At 52.2% G+C, this 13,088-nt stretch overlaps 1 protein-coding gene across 1 annotated transcript in view; it reads left to right on the top strand.

Moving 5' to 3' along the window:
* The window catches only part of ADCY5 (adenylate cyclase 5), a gene marked incomplete at both ends in the record, with an annotated part of 154,628 nt that overhangs the window by 51,667 nt on the left and 89,873 nt on the right, over positions 1-13,088 (top strand). The gene's annotated exons all lie outside the window — the stretch shown is intronic.

Raw genomic sequence — 13,088 nt, 5'->3', positions numbered from 1 at the left:
CTCAGCTTCCCTCAGGCTTCCTCAGCTGTCCTCAGGCTTCACTCTGCAGGCTGTTGGATTTGCATGTTCTTTTATTCTCGCCTTCTGTTTGCATTTGGTTTACCCCCAGCCTCCTGCATGCTGGTCACATCCTGGGCAATTAATCCGTACTTCCAGATTGATAAAGTTGGCCAAATTGATTTTTTTTCCCCTGGCTAGCTTCCTCAAGCCCAGGCATTTTCTGAGAATGTAGAAGAGGTCTCGGAATCCAGGCTCATTTGAATAACAATGTACTATCATATGGGCTAAAACATCATCAAGGAGGAAAAGTATTGAAAAAAAAATATCACCTGATGCATTTCAAAGCCTGATTCCAGTGATTTTCAGATTCCTGGGATAGCTCACAACTCACAAGCACAAATAACTAAATCTCTATATGCATATGTGTGTGTGTCTCCATCCTAATTCTATAGGTTGTATATATACTTTAAATTTGTGGGTTCTGGTTCCACTGACTGTAGGACACAGCCTTGAGCCTGGTTGATGTTTTTTTTTTTTTTTTTTTTTGCACTATGCGGGCCTGTCACTGTTGTGGCCCCTCCCATTGTGGAGCACAGGCTCCAGACGCGCAGGCTCAGCGGCCATGGCTCACGGGCCCAGCTGCTCCGCGGCATGTGGGATCTTCCCGGACCGGGGCACGAACCCGTATCCCATGCATCGGCAAGCGGACTCTCAACCACTGCGCCACCAGGGAAGCCCCTGGTTGATGTTTAATCAATTTTTGTTGAATGAATGAACAAACAAACAGACTAGAGCTTGATGGAGTATCTGTTTCTCTCCTTGAAGATATGGTGATTTCTCATGGATCCTAGCGCATCCACGAGCAGTGCTGGGTGATCCTTCTGGCCGCCTCCTTTCTTCTGGAGTGGCCATTTTCCATTTTCTGCTGGCTTATGACCTTCGGTCACTTATGTGGTGTTGAGAAGGCCCAGCTGGGCCCCTTCTAGAAGTCACAGGCATGGGTGGCTGGCAGGCAGTGTGGGAAGAAAGTTTCTATAGCCTGGAAAATCAAGGAAGCTGGTCAGGGGCATTTCTTAAAGGTCCTTGGAACTGCCCAAGGACGGTGGGCTGCCCCCCTTAAGGGCAGATTTAGGCCCAGGGCTCCGGAGCTGTGCGTGGGGAGTCAGAGTATGGTGTCCGTATAATTTAGCATCAAAACCAGGACCCTTTTGGCAGTTAAAGGGGAGGGAACACTGAATAATTGCTCCAGAACATCAGGCATAAACCAGGACTGTCCTGGGCAAATCAGAACAGAGGGCCTCCTGAATGGAAGACAGGCCTGCTCTGGGAGCTCTTCAGTTCCATCCAGAGGACACCCCAGGCAGACTGGGGCATCACGGGCAGTGTGGCGGGAAGCTGAGAAGCTGGCGTGCGAGCTGGGAGCCTGTGGGCGTCCTTCTCCCTGGAACTCAGGGTTCTGACAGAACGCTAGCAGGTCTCCCCTCCCACCCTGTGCACACCTCTGTCTCAGCAGCTAGGTCTCTAGAAAGTAGAGGAATCGTGATTTCTGGCACTGACACTGCATGTCTGGCTGGGGCTAAGTGGGACTTATTTATAAAAGGTTTTAATAAAATAAGCCTTTTGGCTCTATTGACATTCCCTCTCCTTTCTCCACTGCTCCCTCACCCCTGCCTCTCTCTCTCACACATACACACACACACAGACACATACACAGATTATAACCCTGGTCGTGAGTGTGTGTGTGTGTGTGTACGTCTGCGATGGACATTTTTTGCCCCTAGAAGGACGTGCTCTCGAGTGGAGTGCAGCGCAGGCTCCAGGGTGACCTCTGCGGGAGGGGCAGCTAGCTTGGCTCCAGCGTCTTGCTTGTTTGTTTGTTTACCGGGGCTGTGGGGGGGGGGGTGCGGAGTATAAGGAGAGGGACCTGTGTTCACATTGTTCAGAGGCATCTGCTGTTTACTGTAACTTGCCAGCCAGGCGGAGCTGCTGGATGGCTGGCTTTGCAGTGTTCCCTGTAAATATTATGACTTGGAGGAGGGGGCGGGGTCCCAGGGACTTCAAGGAGACTGAAGGGCTGGTCCTGCACTTGGTGGCCCCGTCTCTGAAGTCCTATTGTCCACTCCTTCTTCTGAGCTGAGGGTCACAGAAGGAGTGGTGCCTTTAGGAGCAGCAGGGAGGCCAAGATGGTTACTGGTGGCCTCTCTGCTCCTTAAATTAGAAAAGTTGGGACTCACAGCTTGTCCCAGAGCCGAGCACCAGAGCGGGAGGTTGGGAGAGAAGAGGTGCCCTTGGGCTTTGTGGCTTTAATGGGGAGGGGCAAAAAAGGAGCAATTTCTTGGGCAGCGAATTTAAATGGCCCCTGGAGCTTGGTTCTGGGGTCAGAGAAAGGGCAGTGCATGTGATAGTGGACAGGCTTTACAAGGACACACCTGGCTTCAAGTCCCAGCTCTGGCCCTTATGCACTGTGTGCCCTGAGGCAAGGCTCTCAGCATCTCTGAGGTAATGTATGGAAAGGGCACAGCCAGTGATGCCGCAGATACAGCTGGTGTGGTCAAGGGCTCCAAAGGCCATCTACGCCACCCCTCGTCCACAGGTGGGCCACACTTGACCCTGCCCAAGGGAAGAGGCAGCCTTCTGTGAGGCACTCATGCTCCGGGACCAGACTCCGTGACTCAGTGTTCTAGATTTCCCTAAAATCATCCTCAAGTCCAACCAAATTCCTTGATAATATGTACTGTTGAGCCGTCCTGCTCTGTTCTCAGCGGGGACAGCTGGTCCCATCTGCAGCTGCGGTCTAAAGGCTGTTTATTATTAAATCTCCCTCAGGGTCTTTTCTTGGGACCTAGCCACCTCTGACCCGGGAGTCATATGGTCACGTGGTTAATACTATGTAGTGGGGCCTTACTGGGTTCAGAACTGCAGGGAGTAAAGGATTGACAGATTCCCTTCCTCTCACAGGGCGGGAAGGAGAATTCATGAGGCCCACGGGGAGGAAGGGTGTGCGTGTGCACACGTGCATGTGCACGGGCGCCTGTGCATGTACATGGTTGTATGTGCACGTGCATGGGTGCATGCGTGCATGTGTGTGTGTATTTTCTTGCCCTTCTGTGTGGCCCCATAGTGTAAACCTCCCTAGCTGACTTTAACAGGAGCCTTTGCACAGGGAGCTGTCCCTGCTGCTGTGGAGCCTAAAATTAGCCCCGTGGGCAGGCACTTTTCCATCTGGCTTTCCTCTCCCTAAAGAGCTTGTCCATCTCCAGAAGGTGGGAGCCTGGAGCTCAGCTGGGCAACCCCATCCCACCCTGGTTTTGGGGCAGAGCTGTGAGCATCGCAAACTTCCCTGGAGACCAGAAGAATCTGTCTCTCCCCTCTCATCCTTGACCGATGGCTGGTAAAGCCAAAGGGGGAGCCGAGAGTGGGCCTGAGAGCTTGCCGAGTGCAAGGGTCGCGCCGACCCACTTCACATCCCTGCAGCAGCAGCGGGCTGGGCTGCGGAGGGGACGGAGGGCTCCTCCCTTCCTTCTGTCACACACTGTGGCCATGCGTGCCCCTGACTTGGCTTTGCTGAAGCCCACAGTCCTGGAGGCAGAATCAGAGGCCCCCAGATGCCTCACCAGCGACTGCCTTTCCCTTTGCACTTTCCACCCATTCACAAAGCCCCATTTCCTCGGCAAGAGACTTCCCGTGTATATCTGTGCCTGAGCGTCCCTCACAGGGTATCACTAGGGAATGCGGCAGACTGGGAGAACCCCCTTCCCTCTCCAGGGCGGGGCAACACTCGGCCACCCACTGTGCATGATGGTCAGTGTCACCTGGTAGCAGCATCAGACCCTGGGGCGGGTGTGGAGGAGGCCAAGGGGGTCAGGAGGGAGGGCGAGGTCCAGAATGGTTCCGTATGCAATTGAGTCTTTTAACCTCATGATTGTTCCTCGACTTTTTGTTATCATGGCAAAATATAAATAACATAAAATTTGTCACTCTAACCATTTTTAAGTGTACAATTCAGTGGCATTAAACACATTCACCATGTTGTACAGCCATCACCCCCTTCCATTTCCATACCTTTTTCTATACTGAACAGAAGCTATATGCCTGTTAAACAGTAACTCCCCATTCCTCCCTTCTCCAGCCCCTGGTAACCATTATTCTACTTTCTGTCTTTATGAATTCTACTGATTTTAGGTACCTCGTGTAAGTTGAATCATGCAATACCTGTACTTTTGTGTCTGCCCTAGTTCACTTAGCATAGTGTTCTCAGAGTTCATCCACATTGTAGCATGTGTCAGAATTTCATTCCTTTTTAAGGCTGAATAACATTACATTATGTATATAGCACATTTTGTTTATCCATTCATCCATCCATGGGCATTTGAGGTGTTTCCACCTTTTGGCTATTGTGAATAATGCCACTGTGAACGTGGGTGTACGAATACCTGTTTGAGTCCCTGCTTTCAATTTTTTTGGGTATATACCCAGAGGTTGAATTGCTGGATCAGGTGGTAATTCTATGTTTAATTTTTTGAGGAACTTTCATACTCTTTTCCACAGGGGCTGCACTACTTTACATTCCCACCAGCAATACACAAGGGTTGCAGTTTCTCCACATCCTTACCAACACTCTATGCTTTTTAAAGTCTGGATTAAGTGAAGTCCAGCTTAGGGACAAAGGGATAGGTATGATTTTAGAGGACTTTTCTGACTTGAAAGGGATGTTTGGGGAAGGATATCGGGGTAAGAGTGTCCTGTGCAGAGGTGACAGCCAGAGCAAAGGCCCTGGGGTTAGAATGTGCCTGGTCAGTGAGGGAAGGAGAAGGGTGTAGACTGTGAAAGGCCTCAAGACCACTGTCACGACTTGGCCCTTCCTTTTACTCTGAGTGGGATGAGAGCTACATTTATTAGCACTGTTAGCACTTTATAATACAGTAACTCATTTAATCCTCATGCTAACCTAGAAGGTGTCCCCATTTCACAGGAGACGAGACTGAGGCACAGTCAGGTTCTTCCCTTGGGTAGAGATGAAGCACCACGGGAGGGGCACCATGCTGTTTGCACTTCTCATGGGGGAAGGATGGGATATGAGGAGGGCCCGTGGTGGTGACCCCATGCCTGGCACTGTGGGTATGTGCCCACCCTAACTTTAGGGAGGCGGGCCCCTGTGGGGCATCCTGACTCCAAGAAAGGGAGCCAGCAATGCTCGTGTTTATAAAGAGGGCAGGTGGGGGGCAGTTTGCAGCACGTGGTTTTGGTTGGTAAGTGAACTGACAAAGCTCACCTAGGTCTCCCCTCTTCTCTCTGCACTCCCCACTCTGGGGCCCAGGATTCACAATCCCCCAAATGCTGCTCAGACCTTGGCTTTGCTTGACAGGACCAGAATCCTGTTGAGGGCAGAGGGTAGTATAGTCATTTTCCCACCCACCACTAAGCTTGTTCCCCATTTACCTGGCTCCCTGTAAATGTTTGTGGTTGGTAATTATACCAAGGCATTGGTCGCTGTAACTGGGACTTTTCTGGCTTATTTTTTCCTGGGAAACCGAAATGTACTCAAGCCTGGATTCACTCTTTCTGAGAAGAGAGGCGAGGGAAGTCCCCTAATTTCTTCTAATTCGGGAATTAGTCCTAACTAGGAGAATCTGGCCTATTGATGGGAGAGGAAATTCAGACCCAGATGTCTGGCTGTGTCCTTTGGGCTAAAAGGACCTGGACTTGAATTCTCACCCTGCATTTAATATTTTATCTGCGTGTCCTTGGGTTGAGTTGGTTTCTCCTTTGAGTCTCGGTTTCCTCTTCTGCAAAAATTAGGGTAATCTGTTCAAGTTGCTGTAGAGACCTGGGGTGAGATACGTGACGGGAAGGAGAAATGCAGTTCTAGGAACGCTTTTAGCCCGGAGTCTCTCTGCTGTTCAGACAAGGTCTGATCAGAAGTTGGCGGAGACCTGGGGCCTCAGGTTGGGCTTCTCAACTTTGCCGTTGCCGCTCCGCCCCACCCCCCGCCCCGCTCTGAAGTCCCCATGTCTCTGAGCCCCCGTGAGGCGACCCTACCTTCACCCACACACCCTTCCCACACTCTGTGCTGTCACAGAGCTGTTCCTGACAGCCTCCATTGTCTGCCTCGCCCACTCTCTTCTCACACCTTCTCCCCCCCGGCCCCGTTCCCATTGCCCCCACTTCCAAGCAACTCCCCCCCACCTCGCCCCCCACAGTAATTACTGTCCTGGAGTCTCCCAGAGTTCCTGCAAACCCACCTGCTCTGTGGGCCTGCAGCCTCTCCCCTCCTGCCCTGTGTCAGTTCCTTTCTTACCTCGTAAGACTCCCCCTCCCCAGAGCGGAGAGACTCAGTGCTATTTCAAACAGACAGAGAGAATTGCCTCAGAAGTCCTCCGTGAGGGGAGCTGATGGGAGGTCTCGACCCAGGGAAGCCAAAGCGTGCCCCAGGCTCGGCCTCCTGGGGGTCTCGAACATTCCCCACCGCACCCCTCGTCCTCTCTATCAGCCCTGCCCTCCAACACCGGAACTTCTGCCAGCAAGAGACCAAGCACTACGGTCGAGTGCCACGAGTGGTCCTGTGTCCCTGGGCTGGAGGTGGTGGAACCTGTGTGTGAGAGGGTGGGCGAGTGAAGCATGTAGGAAAGTAAACATTTGCGCCTGATGCTCTTTCCAAGGACCATAGGACAATAGCCAGTACCAGGAATTCATTTCACCTGGAGAAGTTCAGCCTGCGTTCCTGGAAACCGGGGACGTGTACCCTGAAAACGAGAGTGTGGGACGGGGCATTGACAACATGGGCCTTCTTGCAGAGTCAGAGGATGGCCAAAGAGAAGGAGCGGCGTTGGAGCTTCAGAGGACTTTCTCTGTTGATAGTAACTGATGTCGTGTTCATCTGAACATTATTCCTCCCTCTCCTCTTGAATCCACACACTAACCCTCGGCCAGTGGAGGATAGGGTGGAGTTGGTGCTGGGCATCTCCAGTTTACCTTTGGGGAAACAAAGGCACGAAGAGACACAACTAAAGACATTTGGCCAGTCAGAGCAGCCCTCGGCATCTCTGGCAGATGACAGGGATAAGAGCCTTCCGTTTCAACACGGTAGTGGGGCTTCCCTAGGACAGTGTCATGCTGCCCTCCTGCAGGATGGGACCAGCTGGACCTTCTGGAGCCTCTGAGGAGTGAGGTCAGGGTGATTGGAGCGGAGGGCGTGGTCTCCCCACCACCTCAGTCCTTCCGTAGCAACTCCCACACCAGTAGGGAGGACCACATGCTGATCTCTGCCTGGGGCTCTGTGCTCTGGGAAATTGGGCTCCTAGTCAGCGTGTCATCTTGGGATAGGAGGCTTCGTCCTCCCAGCAGGGACATGGGGCCACTAGGTCAGTGGAGGCTGCAGGGCTCTTCAGGACTCTGGACAGAATTAGCCCTAGTTAGGGCCACACAGCAGTGTGGAGATGTGCTCTCCACGTCATTCTCTTTTTGTGGGTACTTGGGAAGACTGTGTTCCTGAGCCTCTCTCACAATTAATTTGGGGCGACGTGACTGAGTGGTAGCCAGTGGAATGTGGGCAAAAGCCATGTACAGCTCGATGTGTACCACCTCCAGGCCTGGTCTATGAAAATACCCAGTGCCTTCTCTTTGCCCCTTCCACAGGGACCTGACATGGACCTTCCACATGGTCCAAATGTGGCCTGTATCACATTTTTTTTTTTTTTTTTTTTTGCGGTACGCGGGCCTCTCACTGCTGGGGCCTCTCCCACTGCGGAGCACAGGCTCCGGACGCGCAGGCTCAGCGGCCGTGGCTCACGGGCCCAGCCGCTCCGCGGCATGTGGGATCCTCCCGGACCGGGGCACGAACCCGTGTCCCCTGCATCAGCAGGCGGACTCCCAACCACTGTGCCACCAGGGAAGCCCCCTGTATCACATTTTTTATGAGCCAGAACTCAACTTGTACGGAGCTAAGTGCTGGAGTTGCCGGGGTGTATTTGTTCCTGTAGCATAGCCTTGCCTGTTCTGACTAACACAGCAGCATATTAGAATCAAGGGGCCTGATGTAGTCCTGCTGTCCTGCTGCCTGGAAGTGTGATCTGAGGCACCGAACCCATCTCCTCATCTGAAAAAGTAGAGCGTCAAGCCCTCTCAGGGTCTGAAATTTGGAGAGGCTGTGAAGATCAGAGTTGAGTAAACATGCTGGAGAAGGAAGGTTTCCTGGGCTCAGGGTGAAAAGAGGCAGGGCAGGTGGCTGCTATGCCCAAGCCGTTTCTCAGCTTCATTCTCAGGTGGAATTATGGATGGCTCTAGCTTTGGAGAATGCCCAGCTCGTAAGTGATTTGATTTTCTTGTCCATTCATTCATTCATCCACTCATTCATTCATGCACAGTTTCTTGAGCATTTATTACATGCCGGGCACCATGCTAGGTGCTGATGTTTCGCTGGTGAGCAGACAGGTCCTACCCTTGTGGGGCTCTCACTCTTGTGGGAAAGTTGTACACTGATGAGAAATCACACTGGTAATGGTAAAATTCCAGCCGTACTCGACACAAAAGGGAGAGAGACATGGGCTTTGGTAGCTGTTGGGGGAACGTCACTTTGGGAGGTCAGAAAAGGCTTTTCAGAGGAATTGGATATTTGGCTGCAATCTAAAAGAAGAGTAGGAGGGGGAACTTCCCCGGTGGTCCAGTAGGTAAGACTCTGAGCTCCCAATGCAGGGGCCTGGGTTCCATCCCTGATTGGGGAACCAGATCCCTCATGCATGCTGCAACTAAGAAGTCTGTGTGCCACAACCAAGAAGCCCACATGCTACAACTAAGAGCCGGTGTGCTGCAACTAAGAGCCGGTGTGCTGCAGCAAAGATCCCGTGTGCCACAACTAAGAGCCAGCACAGCCAAAACAAATAAATAAATGAATATTTTAAAAACTAAAAGAGCAGTAGGAGGTAACTAGGTAGAGAGGGGTGGGAATGGGGTTTTCTTGGGAGAGGGACCAGCATATGCAGAAGCCCTGTGGCCAGATGGAGTGGAATTGAACTTAAGGTAGTGATGGCAAGAGGTGATGTGAGATGAGGCTGGAGATGCAGAAGGAGGCAGATGACACGAGCCCAGGGAGCTGAGTTAGGAGACTGGATTTTATTCCAAGGGACTTGGACGTTATCAGAGTTTGAAGTGGGAGAGAATGTGTAGTTTACACGATCAAATTTGTGTTTTGAAAAGATCACCTTGGCTGCTGTGTACAACTCCAGTTCTTGTCTGTTCTGCCCTCGTCAACTGCAGGTGGACAGGTTATGTGTGGAGGGCGGAACATACGTATGATTTTAGAAAGCTTTCAGTCCAAGGCTGCCTGCTTCTTGCTGGTGCACATCTCACCCTGGACTACCTCAGCACAGATTAGATGTGTTCCATGCTTGAAACACCAGAGGATGAAACTTCCCCAGGGAATGACGGGAATTCACCAGAAGCAGATCCTAATTCTGCGAAGAATGCTGGTGGAGAAAGGAACTATTGTCTAAAATTAGGCTTTGGGAATATTTCTGTGAAACTTCTTCCTGACCTTTCCTTGCTGAGGGCTTGGTGCTGGTTCCTCCCTCCTGCCTGCCCAGACCTCTCTTTTCCAGCCTCTCCTCATCCTCTTAGCTCACCCGGCCCCCTCTGCTCTGGAGCTAAGGATGAGGGGTTTATTGTTACTTATTTTTTTGTTTTTTTGCTGCACTGCGCGGCTTGCGGGATCTTAGTCCCCCAACTGGAGATTGAACCTGGGCCCCGCCGAGTCCTAACCACTGGACCACCAGAGGAGTCCCCACTGTTACCTATTTTAGACCTCCCTGGGCATCCAAATAGTGGGCAGACTGGCTATGGGCTGATCGTGATTTTCACTTAGCAGGTTATGTCCTGAGGCCTCGAGTAGAGGAAAGGCCTCTAGGAACAAGTGTCCCCTCCTCCTAATGAGACATTTCTCAAAAACATATAGCCTGGACTGGGAAGCCCCAGGCAGGAAGGACTTACAGTCCTCAGAAGAAATTCTGATTTCTCTTCTGGAAGTGCCAAGGTCCAGAGCCTGCCCCTGGCCCCTTAGCTTAACTGTGGCCACCTGTGCCACTCTCTTGGCATTTGCTTGCTCTTCTATCCTGTGGGCCCCCAAACCAAAGACCACCTTAGCCACAGTCCTGCTGAGACAAGCAGAACTGCCAAGCAACCCTTGAGTCTCCCCTCACCCCACTGTAGCCCCTTGCCCTGGAGAGCAGGCAGATTGAGGAATTCCAGGTCTGCTGCACACACGCCCCCACACAGCCATGAAGGAACTCAACTTTCGGCTTAAAACACCTGTACCACTATCACCATCATGACTCTCACCACCACTCTGAAGGCTTTGCATGGAGCCCAGCTGTGGGGCTCTGCTAGGCTTCCTCACTGCGTGTGCCTAAGAATCGCCAGGACAGACGCTGATGTGGACAGGTGAGCAAGGTGTTCGCTTCTTGGGTTTAAACAAGGCCTTTGAAGTCACCCTCCCAGCCTCCCAGCTGTCCCCTGCTGTGTGAGTGCCCTGTCCAGCTTCCCCAGATGCCAGAGTGCCCGGCACACAGGGACCCCTCAGTTAACACTGAAGGATGAAGCCAGCTCTTAGAATGGCTGGCCTGCCAGAAGCCTCCTGTCCCTCTGACCCCTCATGCATTCTTGTGGCAAACCCTTAGCAGCAGACATTCTTTCTCAAGAAAGCAAGATGGCGCCTGCTGACCTTGGGTTGTAAATATCCTTCGTTCTCCAGATTTCTCTGAAAACTGGGAACAGAGGGGCCTGTGCCAGATGGGTGGCTGAGCCCAGAGGGGAGTAGGCTGGAATGGGGTGATGCCTTGACACTTGACCGTCAGGGCCCAGAGTCTTCAGGAAGGACACCCTATGCAGAGCCCTCTGGCTGAGATTACTGGCAGCAGGACCTGGGAAAGCTCAGTGCCTGGTTTCTCTCTGTTTGTCGTCCACTGAGGGAAAATGAGAGTGTGCTTCCTTCTTGGAGGCAGAGCTGTTTATATCTGCAGGATCTTGACACATACGTGCATGCTTTCACACGCACAGCCTTGGAAATAATAAGTCCCCCACTTTGGACTCCATGGCAGTGAACAGACACTAACCAGATCCTGTCCGTTTCCCCCGGGGATAGATGTGCTTCCCTGGAGAAGGGACTCTGGTAGAGGTGGACGTGTCATTGAGATGGGGCCTGTGGAAGGGATGAGGGAAGGTGGGAGCTTCAGTCCCCTGGAGGGTAACTTGTGAAAACCTGGGCTGCAGGTGAAGGTTAGGCTATGTGGGAGAAGAACTCAACGAGGAGAGAGATGGCAGTGTCCACTCTGTGGACAACTCACAACTCTTCAGACTGAACCCGTCATCTGCCCCATACTTGGTGCCTTTCTCAACTTTTCCATTCCTGTCAAGGGTCCCCTAAACATTTGAGTCTCCCTGAGGCTTGGTATGGGTTTGTCCCAAATTTTGCCAATACTTTCCTCATGGACTCTCCTGGATTCAGCTCTCCGCTCCAGCCCCATCCTGTCCTCGTCTCCCTGACGTAACAGTATTCCTGGCCTGCAGACACAGGTTCCCAGTGGATGCTGCGGCTCCTCCCTTTTGCCATATCCGTGCCTCTTTGCAACTGCCGACAATGTATTCTTCCTTCTTGGGGGCCAGGTAGCATAGTGGTTAGCCACGTCCTAGCTGTGTGGACTTGAGCACGTTGCTTAACTTGGCCATGCCTCACAAGTCTCCTTGTCTGTAAAATGGGAATTCTAATTGCACCCACCTCATAGGATTGTCCTGAGGATTATAGGAGGTTATATCTGCACATTGTAGTCATTCAATAGACAGTAGTTGGTATTAAAAATCATTTCATCGTGAAACTCCCCCCTCCCCCACCAACCTTCAGTGGCTCCTTATTGCTTGTGATCCCAAGACAAGCTTTCCATCCTGGTAGACCTTGGTTCACACCTGGGCCACAGCTGGGTGCAGCATTGTCACCGGTCACTCTCTGATCCTGCTGGGCAGTCTCTTCACCGCCCCAGCCATGCCAGGATTTTTCCAGGGCTGTCACTTTCATCTGAAAGTTTCCAGGGCTGTCACTTCATCCCCTCCCCATCCAAACCCTAGTCAGCTCCCCACCCAAACCTCGCCCCCCTCCCTGAAGCCTGTCTTGGCCTCTGTGGCCCACAGAGGTGTTTGCAGTCTAAACCCAGCCATCTTGCTCTCCATCATCTATTCCTGTGATTTCTCCCGTGTCATCCACCTAACTGTGAGCACCTTGAAGGCAGGGGCCACATCTTGAAGGTCTCCAGCCTGTCTCATGGGGCCAGCCACGGACTGATTTGACTCCCCTAATGTGGAGAGTTGGGAGTTGACCATAATGATCAGTAGAAACGTGTCCATCAAATATAGGGAAGTCCTGTCCAGATTTGATAGGGGCCAAAAGGTCAAGAAATGTATCCTAAAGTTCCCAAGTGACCATGCAGATGAAATGGGATTGGACTCCAGCCCAGGTCCTGTATTCCCTCAGCCCTGATCCCTTGTTACCTAGGGGCTCCTGGCTTCTTGGCCGAATTCCACAGCTCAGCAAGTGGCAGGGATGAAAGCAGGGACCAGCCCCGCAAGTGCCTGCAGTGGTTTGTTTTGACAGGGCGATTTAGCTCACTTGGCTTGTGCTAGCACTTGAGGTGCTCACCAGGACTCCTGCCCCAACTCCCTCCCCAGGGCCCTTCAGGGCAGGGGCGTCACTGCTGTGAGACCATGGGGTTGGGGTGGGGAGATCTTGTGCCCCCTCAGCCCTCATTCTCCCAGTCCCAGTCTGGCTGCTGGAGCAGCCCAGCTGAGACTGGTCAGCTCCAACAGAGTCCTCTGTCCCTCTGAGTGTTCATCCAGTTAGTGCCGTTAAGCTAGGAAGCCAGAGGCATGGATAATACCAAACAGCAGAGGATTTCTAAATGCATTTGATAGTTTGGAATGCACTGGATGATTTGTAGCAGACTTCCTCTCTTAATTATTTTGGGCTCATGCTGAGGTCAGATCAGTCTGTATTCCTTGTGTACATATCGCTGCCTGGAAATGGCTGTGGTGAGGACGAGCCAGTCATTCCT

Source organism: Leucopleurus acutus, assembly GCF_964270905.1.
Source record: "Leucopleurus acutus genome assembly, chromosome: 5".
Lineage (NCBI taxonomy): Eukaryota > Metazoa > Chordata > Mammalia > Artiodactyla > Delphinidae > Leucopleurus > Leucopleurus acutus.
This window is presented reverse-complemented; position numbering and strand designations above follow the sequence as displayed.